This window comes from Centruroides sculpturatus, unplaced genomic scaffold, assembly GCF_000671375.1.
Source record: "Centruroides sculpturatus isolate CEXI.00-Female unplaced genomic scaffold, Cexi_2.0 scaffold776, whole genome shotgun sequence".
Taxonomy (NCBI): domain Eukaryota; kingdom Metazoa; phylum Arthropoda; class Arachnida; order Scorpiones; family Buthidae; genus Centruroides; species Centruroides sculpturatus.
In genome coordinates this window covers 265,860-273,751 of record NW_019385277.1, presented here as the reverse complement: position 1 = coordinate 273,751, position 7,892 = coordinate 265,860, and the positions used below count along the sequence as shown (strand labels likewise).

The 7,892-nt window shown below is 30.5% G+C and overlaps 1 protein-coding gene across 1 annotated transcript in view; it reads right to left on the bottom strand.

Moving 5' to 3' along the window:
* LOC111637087 overlaps window positions 1-5,872 on the bottom strand; it is a 15,636-nt gene extending 9,764 nt beyond the window's left edge. The window contains exon 1 of the mRNA XM_023382495.1: window positions 5,644-5,872. The gene's annotated coding sequence lies outside the window, so the exon portion shown is untranslated. The remainder of the gene's footprint in view (window positions 1-5,643) is intronic.
* Between the last annotated feature and the right edge of the window lie 2,020 nt (window positions 5,873-7,892).

Sequence of the window (7,892 nt, the reverse complement as noted above, 5' to 3'; positions counted from 1 at the left end):
AATTTGCTGATAAGTTAAATTGGGAAATCCTATGGAAAAACTATATATTCGCTACTTCATTTATTGAAAAACATATTAAATATGCAAAATGGGATTTAATTTGCGAGTATCAGGTGTTAGACGAATCATTCTTAACCAACTTTTCACAATATCTTGATTGGAATAAAGTCGCAGAATTTCAAATTCTTTCAGATAATTTTATTAGGCGATACATACATAAGTTTGATATTAAAAAAATTTTAAAATACCAACGATTAAAAACTATGACTTTACGCGTATTAAAAGATTATCTAAACTGGAATTATGTTTCTCGTTACCAAATACTTGACCAGCAATTTATTGATGACTTCCAAAATGAACTTTCATGGTGTTACATTTTAAAATATCAGAAAATAGACCGGGAATATATTGTAAACAATCACCAGAACTTATTACTCCACTTATTAGCAGAAATGTGCCATGTTTTAGATAAAGTGAATGAGAAAACTGGAAAAAGCTTAAATATAATAAACTAATTTAATCTATTAATGTAAAAATAAAAAAATAAAATTCAAAAATAATTTTGTTTTGGTGTTATATTATTTCATACAATTATTGGGTTTTAATTTTATTCGATATAATACAGAAACTTTGTCTTATTGTTACAAGATATTTTATGAAAATGAATTGAAAGTTTTATAAATATTTATTATCTTAATTTATTCAAGAAATTTTTTATCTGAAATTATTGCAAATTAATTTTATAATAATTAGAAAGAATATACTGTATTAATTCAAAGTTATAAAAACATTTTAATAATTAAACTTATTGTTAAAATAAAATAAAATTTAAATTTAATAATTAATACAGTCTTATTGTTAAAATAGAATTAAGATTTGTGATCGAAAAATTAATTTTGTTGTCTGAAATAATTTCATTCAATAAATTTTTATTTGTAATTTTAATTTATTCGATAGTAATTTATTCAAAAAATTAATTTTGTGATCAAAGCTGCCCAAACCACTACTACTTTTATTGAAGCTACCGGGCATGGTAAAAATTAAGACAGCGTAAGCACAAGTATTCCATATATTACAGGTTCTGACAAGTAAAGAATTTTCCGAGTCTTGCCACAAATAATCTACATATTGATTATTGACCATTTGTGACACGCCATAACGAGCAAAAATTTAAAAATCTAATAAGTATGTTTAAAATTAATAAATAGAAATGTATTCTGACCGTTTATGAGTTAATTATACTTTCTATTCGCAAAATTTCCTCAACGTTAATACAAAATCAGAAGAAATTGAATTTTTAAGAAATTTGTGGAATGAGAAAAATTTCCCGAAATATTTCTCGGTTAAAAAAACAACCGGGTCCCGTTTGAGAAATCCTAATATCTATTATATCCATTAATGAGACAAATTAACTCAAACTTTTTTTGTTACAAATGGAAATGAAATGACAAAAAAAAAAATAGAATATTAGCTAAATGTGGGTTAAATATAAGAAATACAACAATATAAACCTAATATTTTGTGTCGTCGGCGTTTGCCATAATTACTCAGTCAGTCAGTCAAAACAATCTTTTTGCCGCAACGAAAATCTACCGCACGGCCCCGATTCCCATTGATAAAGCAATCGAACTTGTAAAATAATACCCGCGACCCGTGCTCGTATCACTTTTCAGTATTGAAATGAATGTTTATAGCCATTATAAGATATTTTACTATCGATCGAACTAATGACCCCGCAATTAAAATTATGTGCACAAAAGAAAAATTTACCCAGAAACAAGGACGACAGCTTTTCAATTTTCTAAGTTGCAACATGAAGCATCTGAATCGGAATCAGCACAGCATTGACAGGGACATCAGCAGCATTAACATCCGTGGCGGCAACATCACGGAAACTATCATTCTGTTTTGATTGCGGCAGTGACATAGCGAACATAACTGGCGCCCGGGGCACGATACTTTATTGGCGCCCCCTTCCCCCCTCCAGAAACACGTATAGTTTGTCTCGGAGACCCCCTTGCACCCCCTCGCTACGCTACTGGATTGCGGTTATAAAAAGAACAGGAAGACGACAAATCGATGTTTCCGATGTAATAAATACTTTTGTAGTCAGCACTCACATCACATACTCTATGTTAATCATATATAGAAAGTTTAAAAACTACCATAGAATTAGAAAGATTGCACTATATAAACGTACTGTATTCATTTTTTATATTGCTTTTTTTCTGTATTTCTTTTATTCTCTGTGTTAAGCGCGAGGGGTTGTTTTCACGGACTTAGCAGACAGGACCTTTTGGATGGAGTATCCAACAAATGAACAACTTTTATTGATATATATCAATAAAAGTTGTTCATTTGTTGATATATATCAATAAAAGTCCGCGAAAGCAATACTTTATTTTTTACATAGAAATAAATAATTAATTTTTTGTACACACAATTTATAATTCTTGCAATACAAGATGTACTGTATAGTGCATAAAGTTTTAACATTGTATAATGTAGAATGTATAAACGTACACAGTTTTTTGTATTACCAATACATGGTGTATATCTTAGTTATCTAAATATATAAAATTGCTTGTCCTGACTGACTGACTGACTGACTCACTCACTCACTGACTGATTCATCATCGCCCAGAGCAGACCGCTTAACCTAAAGAGGTGAAATTTGGTAGACAGTTAGGGTACGTCATGGAAACGCACACTAAGAAGGGATTTTTCGAAATTCCCCCGCTGGGGGGAGAGGGAGAGGATTAAGGCTTAACCGGAAGAACGGCTTCTACCGTATATTTTAGATGCAATTTTCTGTTTTTATCTGCGTTGTAGTAGGGTATGTCATGAGAATGCACACTAAGAAGGGATTTTTCGAAATTNTTATTAATCAGAAGTGTTAAGTTCTGATTAATAAATAATCTTAATAGACAAAACAAGTTAAGAAATAGATCGAGGAAGAAAACTATACGAAAAAAGGATTAAATTAAAATACTTTTTCCATTGCACGACGGATTTTTTAGCTTTAATATACAATTAATTTTCAACTAATTCTCTCCACAAACCGAATTGTCTTTTTCTCGTAAATTCGTTGTCGAATTTTCCACTGTTTATTTTCTTATTATTTTCTATATATGTTACTGATATTTCTTTTCGTTCTTTTCGCTATTTTTTTTAAAATAAAACATTGGAGGTTTCCATTTTGTTTATTGTTATAAGACAAAACTTTTAACTATAACGCGTGTAAATTAATTCGCGTTGATTTGTTTACAACTTGTTACAGTTAAGTTGATTGGTCGAATCATTATCGTGCTTAACGACATACGTAACCGAGTGAGTATGACGTTTTTCCTCTCGCTTTTCGAGTTCGCTCGACGGGTCTAACTCGAGACTACCGATTATGTGAGTTATAATAACACGAGTGAGTTGAATGACGTCAGTTCGAGTAAAACACAGAAAACTCGAGACTAAGGGCCCTGGCGTTGCACAGTTATCAGTAGTAGTGATTTGGGCAGCTTTGATCACAAAATTAATTTTTTGAGTAAATTACTATCGAATAAATTAAAATTACAAATAAAAATTTATTGAATGAAATTATTTCAGACAACAAAATTAATTTTTCGATCACAAATCTTATCAATCTTAATCTTAGTAAATCTTAGTAAATTAATTTTATTTTAACAATAAGGCTGTATTAATTGATAAATGTTTTAATATCGAAGAGAATTAAANTTTTTTTTTCACCCACTTTGAACTTCTGTGTCTTTTGTCGAAAATTTATAAAAGTTTTCGGGGAGGTTCACGTATTAGATGAATCGATGCTATTAAATTTTGGTGGTTAAAGTTCGAGGGGCTGGGGAAATGGAGTGGTCACTTTTCTTGTCTCCAGTGGGATCGGATTTAATGAAGATACTCGTTATTAGCGTTGACAATTTTTATAATACTCGTCTCAATCCTCAAAATTAAATCATTTTAATAATTTTGTTTTAATTAATAATATAAAGTTATTTTATAATAAAATCTCGTTACGCAAAAGTTACGCGAGTCGTTGCTGGATTTTTAAGCGTTAGTCTCTTACTGTTGTGTGATTTTTTTGATTCGATAAATGGATTTATATATCATCGACCGTTGTCGGATAAGCGCGGCTTAAGAATTTCTCGCTACGGAATTAAAACAGAAAGTCGAGTTCGAGGTACAATGCAGCCAGAAAAATGTGACAAAGAGATAAAGAGATCAACTCATTTTTCGGAAATGAAAACGAGTGCAACCAATGAAATAACCACATTTGCGGTAATCACGGTAAAATCATCTGTAAAGGTTGTGAAAATAAAGAAATAACATTTCTCTATGAATTATTTTAATATATCAAGTAAACAGACGTTATAATTTTGAAATTTATTTGAAATAACATCAGATAACCAATACGGACTGATCTTGCTCAAAAGACGTAAGTTAGGGAAGCAGTAAAAACAACAAATATTTAATAAATTGATAAAAATAAATAAATTGATTTTCTTAGTCAAATGATTTTATGGATAAAAAAGTGGAAATTAACATTGCTGGTATCGACACGCTAACATCTCAAACATTGCGGGCATTAATTATAAGAAATGCAGCCTTTGTAAAACCGAATTCGTATATGTTTCATAATTACAAGACTATATTGGTTCAATTATAGAACGATTGTAAACGCTCCAGAAAATTGATCAAATTGAAAATAGTTGGTTTGATTCTCGGCAATTCTCTTCAGCGGTAGGTGTTATATACACCTAACGATTACTATGGTTATTGAAATATTGAATGTAAATGGGGTTTGCTTGCAAAACCTCCGCGGACGAAGTCGCGAGTAACAGCTAGTTATTTATATAAATCTTGTATTAAAAGTAGAATAGAAGTAGTACATTTTTGTATTGTATAAACGTATTTTTTTCTATTACATTTTTGTTATTTTTTATTTTTTAAATAAAGTCAGTCATAGATATTATTCCTATGTAGATTTAATAATAAACATATTTTAATGTAACTCTAGTCATAATGTTTACTCTCTAATTAACGTCCGAAATGAAAAAGTAATTGAATCGAGACCCGCCGTCATATTTAACAAACGCGCCACGGTAATCAATCGATTCCGAGAGCGTGGCATCGCATCAAATTAAATAATTTATAAAAATTAAAATAATTAAATATGTTTATAAAATAATTGACTATATCTGTTCTCAATAATATTGTAAAACACACTGCCCTTATACTTTAGCATTTCCGATAATATTCAATTAATTTTTGAATTGTATTATATTTTATACATAAGAATCTAAGAAAAACCTATAAATAAGTAATAATCTTAATAAAAAAAAATATCTACAATTTCAGATAATTCAAAAAGTTAGTCAATAATAATTAAAATCGAGAAAAAATTAAAACTCGCAAGGTAAAGAAATTTTTGTATTAAAAAGTCAGTTATTAAAAGACGTGACGACGGGATTTATTAATGTCAGACGCTTTCAACTAATTATGGACAAATTATTACTTTTGTTTTGAAGGTGAAATCGCGTTTAAATGCGACGCTTCGATAACCAATAAATTTATCCTAACGAAGAACAAACACTACCGAGCTTTATTGTTCTTTCTTACAAAAGAGACACCTACCTTTTTCGGACGTCTTTTAATTATTTCTTTACTGCGCTAGTTTAATTAAGTTCTTTCGTCGATATCAGCGGTAATTGCATCGTGGCTAATGCATCGTCATTTCCCACGTCATAATCGGAATCGAATGAATGAACTTGCATTAAGATGTTTAATAGCATCGCATAGTTGGATGCGATATTTATTACAAAACGACACGCTTGTCGTAAACATGTCAAATGAAAGTTTTATAAGAAACGAAGCGGCTTGCGTAAGAACAATTTAAATAATTTGAGATAAAAATGTTTGAACTAACCAAAACATGGAAACCTCAAATATGTACGAATAAACTACGGTTAGAGATGTTTATTAGAAGGCCGCCAGACGTATAGACAAAACAAGGGGCTACTCAAATAACAATTAAAATTGATCCGTTAGCCTTTGCTCGAAACAAACAATAAAAGTCTCCCCGGCCTTATCTCATTAATAAATAGTTGCCGTCATTAAATTTTAATACTAGGCCGTAATAGCGAAAAGTACAGGACGTGCATTAAGGAAAATGCATTAAGGAAAATGCATTAAGGACGTACAGTACAGTACAATAAGAAAATTGCTATGTGCGGAATTCTTTATTATAAATACGTCCATTAACGGCGCAGGCCTGGACCTGGCTTACGTAATACTCGACACCGTAACAATCGAGTACCCTGGCCTTCTTACGGAGGGGGGTGATGTGGGTGTTAAATAATTTCCGGAGGCTTTATAAATAAAATTTATACTTAAAAAAATTGAATATGCGTGGCAACCCCGTACAGAAGAAACTTAGTTTTTAGTAGCTTTCATTTTTACATTTCCCGCTGTTATATAGTGGAAAAATGTGGCCATCGGTCAAAAATTGACACTTCAAGTTTTTACATGTTTGAACTCGAGGGTTTCGAGGGAAAACGTCTAGAAATACAAAAATCGGATTTTTTTTTTCTGTATTTATTTATATTAATGTTTGTGTGAGAAACACAATTTTTTTTTTCACCCACTTTGAACTTCTGTGTCTTTTGTCGAAAATTTATAAAAGTTTTCGGGGAGGTTCACGTATTAGATGAATCGATGCTATTAAATTTTGGTGGTTAAAGTTCGAGGGGCTGGGGAAATGGAGTGGTCACTTTTCTTGTCTCCAGTGGGATCGGGTTTAATGAAGATACTCGTTATTAGCGTTGACAATTTTTATAATACTCGTCTCAATCCTCAAAATTAAATCATTTTAATAATTTTGTTTTAATTAATAATATAAAGTTATTTTATAATAAAATCTCGTTACGCAAAAGTTACGCGAGTCGTTGCTGGATTTTTAAGCGTTAGTCTCTTACTGTTGTGTGATTTTTTTGATTCGATAAATGGATTTATATATCATCGACCGTTGTCGGATAAGCGCGGCTTAAGAATTTCTCGCTACGGAATTAAAACAGAAAGTCGAGTTCGAGGTACAATGCAGCCAGAAAAATGTGACAAAGAGATCAACTCATTTTTCGGAAATGAAAACGAGTGCAACCAATGAAATAACCACATTTGCGGTAATCACGGTAAAATCATCTGTAAAGGTTGTGAAAATAAAGAAATAACATTTCTCTATGAATTATTTTAATATATCAAGTAAACAGACGTTATAATTTTGAAATTTATTTGAAATAACATCAGATAACCAATACGGACTGATCTTGCTCAAAAGACGTAAGTTAGGGAAGCAGTAAAAACAACAAATATTTAATAAATTGATAAAAATAAATAAATTGATTTTCTTAGTCAAATGATTTTATGGATAAAAAAGTGGAAATTAACATTGCTGGTATCGACACGCTAACATCTCAAACATTGCGGGCATTAATTATAAGAAATGCAGCCTTTGTAAAACCGAATTCGTATATGTTTGATAATTACAATTTAGACTATTTTCCGTTATCGAAATTTCAGAACGATAACATAGAGGAACGATTTGGACTTTACGGGCAGTTAATAAGTGGGTCTAATAATTACATCAGTTATCGCAGTTATTAGAAAGCGAAAAAATTAAGATTTATAAGTTTTGTAATTTATCTTAAAAAAGTCACAATATTCGATTAAAAACAGTATTACCCAGCAAAGAAAACTTTAAAAATTCTGTTAATATAGATCCATTTTATACGATATTTCGGAAAGAATTTTCTTTCCAAAATGTATTTCAATCTGTGTTACTAATTTTAACATATATTTCAAGCTATACACTGAAAAATAATTAATGA